Source organism: Spermophilus citellus, assembly GCF_964194105.1.
Source record: "Spermophilus citellus genome assembly, chromosome: 9".
NCBI lineage: Eukaryota > Metazoa > Chordata > Mammalia > Rodentia > Sciuridae > Spermophilus > Spermophilus citellus.
In genome coordinates, this window is record NC_138191.1 from 88,804,093 (window position 1) to 88,820,241 (window position 16,149).

A 16,149-nucleotide genomic window follows, 5' to 3' on the forward strand; every position below is an offset into this window, starting at 1 on the left:
GCTGTTAGCTTTAAATGATCTTACTCATATAGAATATCTTAAATATAAGTCAGTTTTCTGCTCTTTATTACCCAAGTAACACAAAACTACTGTGGAGATGAGCTAAGGGTGGTTAGAATCTTCCCTGAAGGTGGCAAATCCAGATGTGGTGGAGTTGCTCCTGAGCCTAGCTCTATTCCTCTGGATTTGAGAAAAAAAAATTGTTTCTCTCCAAGTAGCCAAGGAGGAAATCATGAGGACAGTGAAGGTGACTCCTATTCTTGATGGTCTCTAAACTGTGGCTTCATTTCCAAGGCACCTGAGAAACTCAGGCTTGGACTCCCTGAGTCCTTTTCTTTCCCTTGGGAGGGAGGACAGGGCCAGGGCAAGCCATGAGGGGGCAGAAAAGGGCAAGAAGCTTAAAACCCCAAACAGTCAGCAAGGCAGCTTCTCCTCCTGACTCACCCTAAGGAAGGATGGAGGAGGAAAATACATTCCCCAGACTGCTTCAGGATAGGATGTGGGGGGTGGGGTGGGGCTGAGGTGGGGGTGGGGGTGGATGGAGAGCTTGGGGAGTTGTGGCTGGGGGTCTGTCCCAGAGTTGCCCAGAGGGGATGGACCTCTGTAAACACATAAAAACACGCATGAAGATAAACTCTTCTTCATGGGAAATTGTAAGTAGGTTTATTTTCCACTCATTCATTCATTTTCCTAGAATCAACATGGGCCTACAATGAGAAAAGCAAAAACTGAAGTCCCTTGAGGAATTTGATGAAGAGACAGAGAAGGTAGAATGAATGAATTCCATCACAATGATGAGCACATAAGCACTGCTCTGAGAATTTTGTGTTTTGTCTGGTAACGTCTCCCAACACCCAGACACAATAGGTATTACTGTGACTCCCACTTCACAGATGAGGAAACTGAGGCTTAGAATAACTGGCCCAAGGTCACACAGCTTGAGGAGGGTGGAGCTGGGATTACAGTGAAGGCAGTCTGATTCCTGAAAATGTGCTCCTGGGTATTTCACTGAGTCCTTACCATCTATTTCCAGTTGACACACAGGCATAGGTGAGTGTCCCTTACCAAGGCCTGGCTCCCAGGGAGCAACCCCCACCCGCTGCCAGCAAGGTGCTTGCTGACCCAGCACCCTTTGCTGGAGGGCTGCTCTTATCTGGCCCAATCTCTATCCCCATTAATCTCTCTACATCCCCTATTTTGTTTTTTATTTCTCTTGTCACCCCAAGGCAGAAAGAGGCACAGAAGACTAGTGGAAACTAAAGGGTCCGTCTCCCTCGGGGCCAATCACTTTCCCAGCAGCTCTGGGGCTGGGGCTTGCTCATGTATTCTCTGAGCCCAAATCCCCTAATCCTGAGAGGCAGTGCTCATGACCCATGGGATGTATGGATGAATCTGATTTTAGTCTTTGGGTCATAATAGCATCTGCCTCCGTCAAGCTTTGTCAGGGAATGGAACAAGCTCTTGATACCTCATCTCATTATCTTTAGTTTAATTGTCACAACAACTGTAGGAGGCAAGATTACCCATTTGTAGATAAGAAAACCAAGCTCAAGGTTTTTATGTCCAGCTTAGGTGGTGACACTTAGATGGGATGACAAGCTAGTTTGACCCCAAGGCCACATCATCATTCCGTTTGTCTTTCTTCCTTTACCTGAGATTCCATGAAGAGTGGAAAGGCCATCCTATTCCCACTGCCAGGGAGAGATTGCGGGTGATGGGTGTTCCATTCTAAGACACCTCTCCCACTTGGGGTCAGGCTTTAAGGGACAGGCCTGATCCAAGTCTCTTACTTCAGGAGACCAAGGAGTCTCCTGGGAAATGCTTGCCCCAAGGGATGTGACCAAGGCTGATAATCAAACACAGGTTGACCCAGAGGGATACACACTGTCCCTCCTTTACTTTGCCCTGGTTTCCTCAGTCTCCACCTTCTATTCTTCTGTGCCTGGGTCTGGGAAAGGTGGCCCTAGAGTAAATGTTGAAAGAGCAGAGTGGTTCAAGCCCCCTGAGCCATTGGGAGCCCGAGGCTTGAAATTCCCCTTAATAGTGGGTAACACAGCAGGGAAAGGAACTCTACACCCTCCCACCCCGGGGTTTTCCTTAAACACTGTAGGACTCAGGTGTGCTGAGGGCATGGACAGGAGCCAGGTACACAATCCCAGTAGCACAGATATAAGTGCTGGGGTGGGGGGCGGTGGTGTGGGTGGCAGAAGGCAGACGGGACAGCACACAGAGATCTCTGGGAGCCACTGAACTCGTTGCTAACACAGGAGTCACTGTGTGGGACCTCCCAGAGGTAGAGAGAGGTTTGGGTGGTGGGAGAAGGTAGTGTGAGAACCGGGTAGTTCAGTGGGGAGAGCTGGAGTGAGAGCCTGCCCTGCACGTTATCATTTCTAGCGCTAAAACTCTTCCTTTCAAAGGCTCCAAAGACTGTGTTCCTGCTTCAGGGCAGGAGGTTTTAGAACTACAGTACAAATGTTGGCATTGTCCCTTCTAAAAGGAACAATTCAACACCCCCTTGGCTGGGCGGGGAGGGGGATTCCTGAGGCATGTTTTGTCTCACTCCACTCCCTCCTGGCTGTCCAGGATAACCGGGCCAAGTGCCAGCAAAGGTCAAACGCATGCCAGCCTGTGACCTATGACCTATGGCCCAGCACAAAGAGCCGGGTTGGTCAGATTCCTGCCTAAGGAATTTGAACCAAGAAATGCTGAGACATACAGGCAGATAACAAACAGTGGGGCTGGAGGCCAAAGGAATGCATTGGAAGATTCTATAGGGTGGAATTCAAACTGCAAGAACCATGTGGGGAGGAGGGAGACCCAGAGTCTGTGGAGAACTGGTTAGCAGGTGTGCTGCAAAAAGTCAGTTGTGAGGAAAGACAGAAAGGTGGGGACAGAGACAGAGACACATGGACCAGGAGAGACAGAAGCTCCTCAGCAGGGCCTCTTGGTCCCTGTCCCCCAGCCCAACTCTACTTCTCTTCCTAACCTAGCAGAGTTTCTGAGGGACATGGGTCAGTGACTTCTACCCCAGGATGGTTCTGGGTTGCTAGGGACCTGAACCTCAGTCCTTGGTGACTTCATAGGTTTCAATGACATTGAAGAGCCCTGTGAACAAGGCAGAGGGAGTCTGAGGTGGTGATCAGCCTCCTCCCACCACATCTGAGGCAACATTCAAAGGGAAGTTAGCTTTGAAGTTTTCCCGCAAGTTTTGCTGTGCCTCAGGAAGCGGAGCTGGAGTGGTAACTTATGCGGGTACAGGAGCTGGACCGTCTCAAATCCCAGCTTCTTTTTGGGGCCAAAAGAAGGAGGTTTGGGGGAAGGAGACCTTGACCTAGAACAAGGAATTCATAACAAAAGAAGAAGTTGAGGGAAATGGCCTCTCCTAAGTCTTGGCTTCCAGATCACTAATGAGAACAGAAACAGACCCTCCTTCCTTAGTTATTGGGGGTGGCAGGAACCTGGAAGACCCCCAATTTACCCCCAGACCTGTCTGGCCCAGGATGAATCCTCTCCTGTAGCCCTGGTGATTAAGTACATGGACTCCCCCATGAAAGGCTGGCGGTGGAATGAGAGGTTGAGGAATCTCTTTTCCCATGGACTAGTCTGCATGAGATGACCAGCGTGGGCCTGTCCATCCACAGAAGCACACTCTTCTTTCTGTCGCCCTTGGGGGGCTCTGTGGGGAAGGAAGTTTTCAGAGTCACCCTGCAGCAGATAGGCCTTGGTTACAGGCTTATTAATAGAAGTGTGTCCATTTTTGTCTTAAAATAGCCATAGAAAGTAATTTTCAATGAGCTTCCACTTGGGTGGTTAGATGGATTTTTATTGTCTTCCTCTCAGGAGAGTTCAAGAACTCGCTCATATTTTTCTGTTTCATTTATAGCAAAACAGTCATAACAGGAAGATCCATTGCTCTGTGTAACTTCCTGAGTCAAGGATTCCAGGCTGTCTGAGGTGTCTTAGAGTCTAGCGCCACCCCATCTGTTCACCTCTCCCCACCCCCGTGTCCTTGACGGGTAGTCATCCAGCCTCAGCCCACACTGCTGGATAGAGGAGCCTCCAGGCTCCAGATGGAGGAAGCCCAAGGAAAGAGACCTGAATTGGGGCCAAAAGAAGTAGGTTTGGGGGAAGGAGACCTTGACCTAGAACAAGGGCCTAGTAATAAGAAAGCTCTTTCTCCACCTTAAACCCTGCCCTTTCCTTCCTACTGCCATCCTTTCTCTCCTCTGTCATTCCAGCTCCAAATCCTGTGTGGCCATAACCTTCTGGAGCCCTCCAACCATTGAGAACAGACTCCCTTGTTCCCCCAAAGTCTCACAGAAGGCTCTCAGCAACTTTCCTCTTAACAGGAGTCTGCATTTGCTCTGCAACCCTTCAGGAGAAAGAGGCTCACTCATAGTCTCACAGCTCTTCAGCACAAATGGCGTCTGGATTTCTGGGCTCCCTCATCTACATCACCTCTCACCCGCCCCCCCTCATTTCTCCCACCAACACCCTTATCCAAGCACTGAATCTGTCCAGTGTTCATTCACTGAATTACTTGCAACCTGGCTCACCAGGTCATGTCCTGCGTCATCCTCAGAGTTTTCATTTCTTGGGGGAATCAACCGATTGGCCTGTATATCTTAGATTTCCTTAACTCCAGGGGCTTTACTTCCACTCTGCTTCAGCCACCAAGGATCTTGTCACACCCAGACCCCACCCTGGATCTTGTCATGACAGTCTTTTCCTTGACTGATGGCTGCATTCTCCTATCTAATGAGCCATCTCAAGCCTCACACTCATGACATCTGTAGTTTGACCTGTAGGAGACCCCAGCCCTTTGGCCCTTCCATTTCCCTTAGTCTCTCTGTCCTCCTGTCTGAAAGCCTGGATCCTGTGATCATCTCCACCGTGCTCACACCAGTAGTACTATTTCCCTTCATTGCTATACGGCTGTGCCTTTCTTGCCCAAAAAATCCAGTTATTTTCTTCCAGTTTCAGTGAGACCATTCCAGCCAGCTCCTCACCAGGTGCCCTGCACCTCCCCTGCTGCCTTCTCCTCTGCATCAACTCTTCCCCTTCTCTGTCATTTTTCTCCTGTCCTATGAATCCTTCTAATCTACTCCATCCAACAAGAACCTCCCTAAGGCCAGGGGTGGTGGTGTATGCCTCTGGTCCCAGTGACTCAGGAGGCTGAGGCAGGAGGATTACAAGTTTGAGGCCAGTCTCAGCAACTTAGTGAGGCCCTAAGCAACTTAGTAACAACCTGTCTCAAAATAAAAAATAAAGCTGTGCAGGGTGGTGCACACATGTAACTCCAGTGGCTTAGGAAGCTGAAGCAGAAAGATGGCAAATTCAAAGCCAGTCTCAGCAACTTAGCGAGGCTCTAAGCAACTTGGTGAGACCTTGTTTCAAAATAAAAAATAAAAAGGGCTTGGGGTGTGGCTCAGTGGTGAAGTCCCCCTGGGTTCAATTCCTGGTACCAAAATAATAATGATAATAATAAAAATAAATAAATAAAAGAGCTAAGAATGTAGCTCAGTGTTAAACACCCTTGGTTCAATCTCAGTACCAAGAAAGAAAGGCAGGAAGAAAGGAAGAGAAAGAAATGCCCTAAACCCTCTTCTGTCACCCCCAATACTTTCATCTGTTCTTGTTGTCACCCCTTTTCTCACCCCCTGCACTTATCCCAACCCAATGCACTCTGGCCTCTATCCTGACCACTCCACAGAAACTGCTTTCTCTAAAGTCACAGTTTCGGACACTGTTGCTGTATAACAAATGCCAAATTACCCCCAAACTTAATATCATAAAATATCATTTTATTGAACTCATGGATTCTGAGGGTCAGGAAGCCAGACTGATCACGTAGTATTGGTCACATGGTCTTGTTTTTCTCTGCTTCACCACATCTGGAGCCTGATTGGAGAAGACCTGAAGTCTGAGAGTGACATGGCAATATGGCCTAGAGTCATTTGACGGCTCATTTGCCACCATATTTAACACCCCTGCTAGGACAGTGCCAAGACCAGTTCTGCCAAGAACAGACATAGACATGGCCTCTCTAGGTGGCTTGGCTTCCTCACTGTGGAGTGGTCTCTGGGTGGTCTGACTTCTTACATGGGGTACTCCAGTGAGTCAACAGACAAGGTGGAAGCAGCAGCATCTGTGATGTCTCAGAAGCCATTGTGACTATTATGAGCTCAGAAGTCACATAGTGTCACTTCCACTCTATTTCATTAGTCAAAGTGGTCACAAGCCACCCCAAATCAAGGGGAAAGGGTCTAACCTCATCTCTTAATGGGATGGGGATGAGGTCACATTGTAGAAGAGCATGTGATTTGGAAGTGTTGCAGTCATCTAAAAATACAATCAGTGTAATGGTTTGGATGTGAGGTGTCCCCCAAAAGCTCACATGTGAGACAACATAAGGCTCAGAGGATAAATGATTGGATTGTGAGAGTCTTAACCCAATCAATGAATTAATCCCCTGATGGGGATTAAATGAGTGGTAACCAAAGGCAGATAGGGTGGGGCTGGAGGAGGTGGACACTGGGGGCATAGCTTTGGGGTATATATTTGTATCTGGGGAGTGGAGTCTCTTTCTCTTCTTGCTGATTATCATGTAAGCTGCTTCTCTCTGCCGTCCTCTCTCACCTGTTCAGCCTCACCTCGAGCCCTGAGGAATGGAGCAGGCCTTCTATGGACTAAGACCTCTGAAACCATGAGCCCTCAAATTTGTTTCCTCTACACTTGTTCTGGTCAGGTCCTTAGGCACATCAGCGAAAAACGTTGACTGAAACAGTCCATCACAGACTTCATGGACGGTCCAACTACTAAATCCAAGGGACATTTTCAGTTAATACCTTGATCTCTGCTGGGTTCATTGTTGTTGATGATTCCCTGCCTTGCAAAACTGTCTGCCCCATCCATCTGGGTTGCCACATTCCTCCCATTCTAGACAGACCTCTGTCCATTCCCTCCACCCTTATCTTCTGCTGTGGGAGACCAACCTCAAACGTGACTGAGTTAACTTCCCTGCTGGGCGATGTGGCATCAGGCACCCATGCTGCTAGACTGCCCCGCTCTTCTAGGGTTCAAGTGACTGTGTCTTCCTACAGCCCCATGGGTGGAGCTATCCTCACCTGTTCCTTTGTAATATAACCCCTGTTTAGGATAGAATGTTCCATGGAAGTGCCTTGTGTTTGTCCCCTTCTCTTACTGTGCCCTTGGGTGTGGCCTACCCAGGTGTCAGTCAACCTGCTGATAGTGGACATCATGAAGATAGACTCAGCCCCCTGAAACCTGACCCCTTGCCTTATTTGAATAGCTTCTCGTCAATAAAAGGGGTCAGCGCGTGCTCTCGTTCTCTCTTCCTGCGGACCCTTAAGGTCAGAGAAGCCATCACAGTGACCCCAAAGAAAAAGGTATTTGTGTCTCTTGTGTGGTTATTTTGTGCAGCCCAGTTAGCCCAGTTTACCTGGAGTGACCTTTGAGTGTTTTAGTTGTGAACGAAACCCGGCAATCTGCATCTCTGTCCTCCTCTTAAGGAGAATGTTCTCCAAGGATGTATACTCAGCCCATAGCTTAGGATACTTTGGGCTTAGAGACCCCTATTATGAATTTAATTACTAACTACATACCATTAACTCCCAAATCTACCCACCACAAACCCCTTCCCAAGTGTCAGACTTGCATACCCATAAGCCTAGTGGATATGTTCCAAGATCCCTCCATTTAGGCTTGTCCAAAGTTAAACTCACTCACCATCTTCCACTATAAACTAGTTCCTCCTCTGGCATTCTTTCTCTTAAGGGTATCTAGTGGTCCAAATTTCACTCCTTTTCTGTTACCTTTCACATCTAATTATTTACCCAGTTAGGCTCATTTTGTATTTTAAATGCTTCTATGAATTTTTTAGCATTTCAAAATTAGAAGATTAAGAACCAGAGAAGCTATTACTTTCCAAAGTGAAATGGCTATGGTCTTTTTATTCTTCCATGTGTTAATCAAACATTTATTGAGTACAACTTTGTTACAGGAACTGGAATGAAAAAGCTTGTAAGACATGGTCTCTGGTTACTTCTGGAGGAGAGAGATGGGAGGGTAAGCAGTGGAGTCCTGTAAGATGTGATAAATGTTGGGATTATGGGGTGCACTGGGAAGAAACACCAGGGGTGGGAAGTGTGAAAGTGGACTGTATTTGTTAGTTTTCTATTGCTATGTAACAACTTTAGCTGCTTAGAACAACAAATCCTTAGCTCACAGTTGCTGTGTCAAATACCCAGGGGCTTCTTAGCTATGTACCTCTGGCTCTGGGTCCCACAAGGCTATATTCAAGGTGTCAGCCAGGGCAATAGTCATCTGAATGATTGACTTGGAAGGTAATTCAACCCGAGGTACTTGGCTCTTGACAGGCCTTGAGCCCTGTTGGCTCAAGTCAGGGCTACTCCCATCAAGGCAGCTGGATTCCCCCACAGCCAGGGTTCTGAGAGAGAAAAGAAAGGGAGCCCAAGATGAACCAGGCTTTGTATAACCTAATCTTGTCAGTGACATCCCATGAGTTTTGGGATATTCTTTGTTAGAAGTGAATCACTAGGTCCAGACCATGTTCAAGGAGAAGAGATTGCACAAGGGCATGATTACTAGGTGGAGGGGATCATTGGGGGCCATCTCAGCAAGTATCATAAGAGACAAAGGAGATTCTTATAGCAGGTGATATCTGGACTCTATTTAGGGGTTATCCAGATAAAGAACTACATAGGACTGTCTTCTGCAGAGAATGCTGAATGTAAAATCACCTGGCAGTAGAAGAGCCCAAGGCTGGAGGAACAGCCAATCCATTAAGGTTGAAGGGTTGGCTACCATCTATGGTAGGGAGCAAGCTGCCTTTGCCTGATGACTTTGCCACAGTCCACTGGATAGACTGTGCCTCCCAACTAAATGTCAAATTCCTTCCTTATTATGCTCTTGTCTGCTCTGTGTTTTAAGCAAATTTTGGCTGATTAATCAACATTGAATATTTTACATACACAACAAAGCTTCTTTCCATAAGATAAACTTACAACCTCTTTACAAAAACAGCCCAAACCCATCAGGATGATTTCCCAGTAGAGCGCATTTATAGATCATTATAAATGCAAGAAGCATGACCCAAATTTTCAGTTTTCAAAGGGTGGAGATTCTCTCATACTTTAGAATGTGTTTATTTAACTTTTAAATAAAATTTTACATCGAACTCTGAGTGCAAAATGCACACCCAACAAAAACTCACAAAGTCTTGTAATCATCGTGCAGGTTTTCAAAACAGAATGTTGTCACTCTGCAAACTTCCCTTGTGTCACCTCCCAGTTCCCAAGTCCCTCTTCCCCAAAGATAATTACTATCCTGATTTCTATCACCATAGTGGTTTTGCCTGTTTGAATGTTGTATAAATGGTATCCTTTAGTCTATACTCTTCATACTTGGTGCTCATCATTTTTTTTTTTTTTTTTTTGGTACCAGGTATTGAACTCAGGGATACTCGATCACTGAGCCACATGCCCAGCCCTACTTTTTGTATTTTATTTAGAGACAGGGTCTCACTGAGTTGCTTAGCACCTCACTTTTTGCTGAAGCTGGCTTTGAACTCGAGATCCTCCTGTTTCAGCCTCCGGAGCTGCTGGAATTATAGGCATTCACCACTGCACCCAGCTCATCGTTCATTTTTGTAAGATTCATCCATGTTGTTTGTGGTAATAGGTGGTTTGTTTACACTGCTATATAGTATTTCATTAATTAAACCATAATTTATTTATCCATTCTACAGTAAAAATATAAATTATTTCCAATTTAAAGAAACTACAAGTAGTGCTGCTATATCCACTCATGATCATGCCATATGGCACACATAAATACACATTTCTGTTGGACCTAAGCCTTGGAGTGGAACTGCAACACTATGAGTACATGTAGAGGTAGGTTTATTAGATGTTGGCAGTTTTCCAAAGTGGTTGCATTAATTTACACACCCAGGGGCAATGTTTATGAGTTTTATTTGTATGACACATCTATATCCTTGTCAATAGTTCATATTATCAATATTTTTACACTAAGCTATTCCCAAGGATATGCAGTGACATCTTACTAAGGTTTAATTAGCATTTGCTCAATACTGCTAGTAAGTGGCTTTTAAGTTATTGATTTTTTTGGTACCGGGGATTGAATTCAGAGGCACTCAACCACTGAGCCACACCCCCCAGCCCTATTTTGTATTTTATAGGAGACAGGGTCTCACTGAGTTGCTTAATGCCTCACAATTGCTGAGGCTGGCTTTGAACTCACGATCCTCCTGCCTCTGCCTCCTGAGCTGCTGTTGATTTTTAAGGTATCTTCTTTTGCAAAGTGTTTGTTTGTACTTTTTGCTCATTTCCTTGTTGGATTGTCTTTTTCTTATTGCTTTGCAGACATTTTTTACATTTTATATCAGTTTTCTAAGACAGTACCCCCTAACAAAGTATCACAGACTGGGTGGCTTAAATATTGGAACTTTATTGTCTCACAGTTCTGGAGGCTGCAAGTCTGAAATCAAGGTGTGGACAGATTTGGTTCCTTCTGAGGGCTGTAAGAGAAATTTCGTTCTATGCCTCTCTCCGTTCAGTGGTTTGTTGGCAATTTTTGGAATTCCTTGGCTTATAGATGCTTGTCTTCATCATTACAAGGCATTCACCCTATCTAAATTCCTCAATTATGAGCACATCAGTTTCATTGGATTAAGGCCCACTTACTCCAGTGTGATCCCATCTTAACTGCTTACATATGCTATGACCCTATTTCCAAATAAGGTCACATTTTGAGGTGCTGGAGTTAGAAACTTGACACTTGTGGTTTTAATAATATACATGGTTTTTTTTAAAAAAAAAAAATCTTCCAGGGATGGGGATATAGCTCAGTTGGTAGAGTGCTTGCCTTGCCTTGCATGCATAAGGCCCTGGGTTTAATCTTCAGCACCAAAAAAACAAAAACAAAAACAAAAAAAAACTTCCAGCTAGGCACAGTGGTGCATGCCTGCAATCCCAACAGCTTGTGAGTTTGTGACACTGAGGCAGGAGGATCACAGGTTTGAAACCATCCTCAGCAATTTAGCGAGACTGAAGCAACGTAGAGAGTCCCTGTCCTAAAAAAAAAAAAAAAAAAAAAAAAAAAAAAGAAGAAGAAGAAAGAAATCTTCCAGTTTGTGTTTTGCTGTTACACTCTCTTAATGATATCAAGGAAGACTAAAGATGACTGTAAGTTGTTTTTCATTCTCTAAATTGAGAGTTGACATTTCTTCCTCCTTCTCTTGAGTCCAGGTTTTCCCAATGACTGCTTAAACAATAAAACATGTTGGAAATGAGGCTGTACCATTTCTAGGCTAAGTCTTTGAGAGAAAGAGCACATTCTTCCCTCTTAGAAGACCTGTTCTTGGGATATTTGCTTGTGGGGTATCAGGCTGCAAGAAACCCAGGCCACACAGAGAAGCTCCCGAGTGAGCATTCCTAGCTGAACATCAACCAATAACCAGAATTAACTCCCAGCACTGTGAAAGAGCCACCCTGGACCTTACGGCCAAAAGAGCTCTATCCCAGCCAACATGTAGAGCAGCAGAGATACCCAGCAAGCCCTCTCAATCTGTGGAATCATAGGAATGAGTTGTTCATAAGAAATCGTTGGGTTTTTTGCATCAATAATTTTTTAAAAATTTGTTTTAATTAGTTACACATGACAGTACAATGACCTTGACATATCATACATTTGAATCACGTGGGATACAATATCTCATTTTTCTGGGTATACAGGTTGCAGAATCACATTGTTCATGCATTCACATATATACACACAGTAATAATTATGTCTGTTTCATTCTACTATCCTTCCTATCTCCCCAACCCCTCCCCTCCCCTCCCATCACTTCTCTCTACCTAATCTAAGGTAGAACTATTCTTTTTTTTTTCCTCACATCTTCATAGTTTGTATAACAATGAGGGTCTCCTTCCGCCATCCATGCAATTCCCTTTCTCCCTCCCTTTCCCTCCCACCTCTCTTCCCTATCTAGAGGTAATCTTCTTCCCAAGCTCTTCCTCTCTTCCCCATTTTGAGTCACCCTCCCTTATATCAGAGAAGACATTCAGCATTTGTTTTTTAGGGATTGGCTAACTTCACTTAGCATAATCTGCTCTAATGCCATCCATTTCCCTGCAAATGTCATGATCTTTTTAATGCTGAATAATTTTCCATTGTGTATATATGCCACATTTTTAAAATCCATTCATCCATTGAAGGGCAACATCAATAATTTTTTAAAAAATATTTATTCTTTAGTTTTAGGTGGACACAATATCTTTATTTTACATCTGTGTGGTGCTGAGGGTCGAACCCAGTGCTAGGTGAGCGTTTTATCACTGAGCCACAACCCCAGCCCCTGCATCAATAATTTTTGATTAACAAAAGTTCTTAATTTCTAAAAAATTTTATCATAAAGTTTAATCATGATTCAGAAAAAAATTGAGCAAATAACTTTCTCTAAAAAAAATATTTTGACTCTGCGTAGACTGTAGTTATTGGGGGTGAGGGCAATGGTAACTTAAAATTACCCTATTTTCTATTCTGAAAATGACAAAAAGTCCCATTTCCAGTTTGATTATAAAGATACATGAGACTCAAAATGACTGAGAATAAATACAAAACAAGAAAGGCAAAAACTGTAAAGCTAAAGGGCATACAATAGGCTCTAAGAGAAAAAAAATCTCAGAAATACCCAAAGTGGCAACAAGAAACATTTGGCTGGAATTTGAAGTTCTTTTCAGTCATCTTTGTCTTTTGCTACGTGTTTAAGAATGTACACGAACTCAATGTAATTGAAATTTCCCTATCTGTCAATAGGGGCTTCTCTGTACAGCTCATCCACTTCCTTATCTGTAAACTGATCGCCCATGAATGGTCAGCAACTCTCTCAGGTAATCCTCCTGAATGGTGCCAGTAGCTTCTTTATCAAAGCAAGCAAATGTATTTCTATTAACATCTTTGGGATCTGAGCCATTTAACTTCTCACCAAACATGGTGAGGAACACGGTGAAATTGATGGGTCCTGGAGCCTCATTCATCATGACATCCAGGTATTCATCAGTGGGATTCTTCCCCAGTGAGGCAAGCACATCATGCAAATCTTCCTTGTCAATGAAACCATCTCTGTTCTGGTCAATTATGTTGAAGGCCTCTTGAATTCCTGAATCTGTGATTGGTCAAACATGGCAAACACATTGGATGTACATGTTGTGCATTGAGGGCACTTCTTGGTGGTCTTGGTCTTTACTCTTTTGCTCGACATGGTAGTGGTTAAATCCCTACACAGCCATGAGAATCAAGCACCTTAGAAAATCCCTCGATGCCTCTTAGGTCTTAATTTTAATGTATTCCCAACATAACAATCTTTCTCTTTAGTGTTGGTGCTTGTGTCCTGTTAAAGAAATATTTGGGGCTGGGGATGTGGCTCAAGCGGTAGCGCGCTCGCCTTGCAAGCGTGCGGCCCGGGTTCGATCCTCAGCACCACATACCAACAAAGATGTTGTGTCCGCCGAGAACTAAAAAATAAATATTAAAAATTCTCTCTCTCTCTCTCTCTCTCTCTCTCTCTCTCTCTCTCCTCTCTCACTCTCTCTTAAAAAAAAAAAAAGAAATATTTGCCTGCTTCTAGGATGTGAAGCTTTGTTATCATTTAGAAACTTTATTGATGACCTTTTACATTTTAATCTACATTGTCTAAATGATTTTGCGTATGATGTAGTGCGTGATATTTGTGTATGATACAATGTATTGTGGCATATTCCCTTTGAATTTAATAATAATAATAATAATGCTTTTGAATTTAGAATTCAATTTGCCTATAAAGTACCAGTATAGTAGTAATTTAACATCACAAAAGAGTAAAAGAAAATTTGAAAATTTATTTTACCTATCTGCCATCTCCTCACTCCCCATCAGGTCTCAAGGAAATGGACACTTAATCATGTATTCATCCATAAAACATTGAGCCAGGATTTATATTTACACATGCCAGGAACTAAACCAGAGGCTGCAACACACCAGATGAGATACAGGCACTCTTCTCACATAATTACAATCTTTTGGGGATAAATGAAAAACACTTAATTTAAATTTTGCTGAGTGTTATGAAAGAAAAACAGATAACATGAGAATGGAGACCATAAATCCTAAATCTAGGACTACAGGTGCATCAGAGAGATTCCTTGCAGAAATGATGTTTAAACTGAGGCCCAGGGGATGAGTATTACTTACCTAGAGAAAGAATTGGGAAGAAGAAATTTCCAGAAACAAAGAAAAAAAAAACATGGCAAAGAAGAATCCAAAGTATTAGTGGAACTGAGAAGAGTCTTGTGTGGCTAAGGGCTGAGAATGTCAGAGACACAGACGAGACTGAGAGATGGAAGAGGCGAGACTTATGAGCCACCTTAGAGAAATCTGGACTTTTTTTTTTTTTTTTTTCAGAAATGGGAGGCACTTTGAAGAGTTTAAGCAGGGGAGTGACATGATGGGTCTTGTGGGGTTGAAGATCGCTAGGGTTGCCTTGTATGACACGGTAGAACATAAGCAATATCTGATACAGGCTTCAAAATGCCAGGTGGCTTCAAGGGAAAAGTCTCATTGGCTTGAGGCATCAGGAAGGACTTCATAGAGGAAGTGCCGATGGGCACCAGCAACTGGGCAGTGGAGTCATCTGGACATGGGAAACACAGTGGGCGCATGTGCATGAGTTGGGAAACAGAGAAGGAGGAGGCAGAAGGAGGAGGCAGAAGGAGCAGCCTTTCCCACAAAGCTGGAAACGTGTGTGTGTGGCATGTTGGGGGCATGGCTGGAGGATCATGGGGTGTAAGCCTGGCATGAGGGGCCCAGAGGCAACAGTGAGTAGTTTATAAATAATGACTTAGTCAGCCGGTTACTCTAGAAGACTGAACCTGAAGTAAAAGACCCATGTGCAAACAAATTTTGGGGAAAGCAATCCCAGGGAAGCCAGACTGAGGGAAAAGTGGAGTGAGAGAGGAGAGTGAAGAACAAATACAAAGCACACAGGGAAGCAGGTCCTCGCTGAGCTAAGGCAAATGCTCAGTCTCCAGGGAGTTCTCACAGAGACCCAGGGGGCAGGAGATGAGAGCTGTCACGTCTCAGAACATTAACATTTCTGTGCTTCTGGCACATGTGATGCTGTTGGATTATGCCCGAAAATGACTTAAGGGACCAGGAGCAGCCACCTGAATGCAGCAGCAGTCGTTGGCTTGGCCATGGGAGCAGATGGGACACTCTTACCATAAGTCAATGCACAAATGTGGGGCTCAGATGCGGCACCCACCCACCCAGCCCAGAGGACGCAGTAAGTCAGGTAGGGCCAAGTCTAGCTGCTCTCTGGGCTGTTGTGCATTTGTCTATGTGAGGGGCATGAGGGACTTTGAAGGCCTGAGGAGGAGTGGCCATGAGACCAGAACAGGCAACAGGGGAGAAGTTCGCAGCAGAACTTCCAGAAAACACCTATGGGAGCATGAGTTTAATAGGAATCGCACCAGTGAAAGCAGAAGCGGAACTGAGCAGGGAGAGCTTTGGATGGTCAAGCAGATCAGGCGAGGTCTCAAGCAGCCCGAATGGAGCTTGGGGTCAAAGCCTGGCCCTGAGAGGAGTCTTGCCCAGGAAGGACATGGCCAGGATTCCCACCTTTTTGCTCAGCCATTGGATGGGAGCTGCCCAGAGGAGAGGAGCTGCATGGAACCAGCTTCTTCCAGCTCATAATAGCTGACTATTACATTTTCAGAAATTTTATGAGCCAGTGGTTATGCCTAGCCATGAATAAAAATTAAATTATATAAACTTACAATTAAATAGAATATATTTTAAAAATACAATATGGATAGCAAATAAGCACATGAAGAAAGGTTCAAGATCATCAGCCATTTGAGAAATACACATTAAAAATGTGATGAAATACCTATGCATACCCATAGCTAAAGTTTTTAAAAATATACTGATAATAACCAAGGCTGGTGAGAATGAGGAGCTACTGCCTCTCTCATTCATTGCTGGTGGCAATGGAAATGGAATAACTGATCTGGAAAACAGTTGGGAAGTTTCTTATCAAGTTAAACA

At 44.3% G+C, this 16,149-nt stretch overlaps 1 pseudogene across 1 annotated transcript; it reads right to left on the bottom strand.

Annotated features, from left to right (window-relative positions):
- Positions 1 to 12,802: 12,802 nt before the first annotated feature.
- LOC308655261 (myosin regulatory light polypeptide 9-like) lies at positions 12,803 to 13,327 on the bottom strand (annotated as a pseudogene). The gene has a single exon. The product of its transcript is annotated as a myosin regulatory light polypeptide 9-like (transcript).
- Positions 13,328 to 16,149: the final 2,822 nt, after the last annotated feature.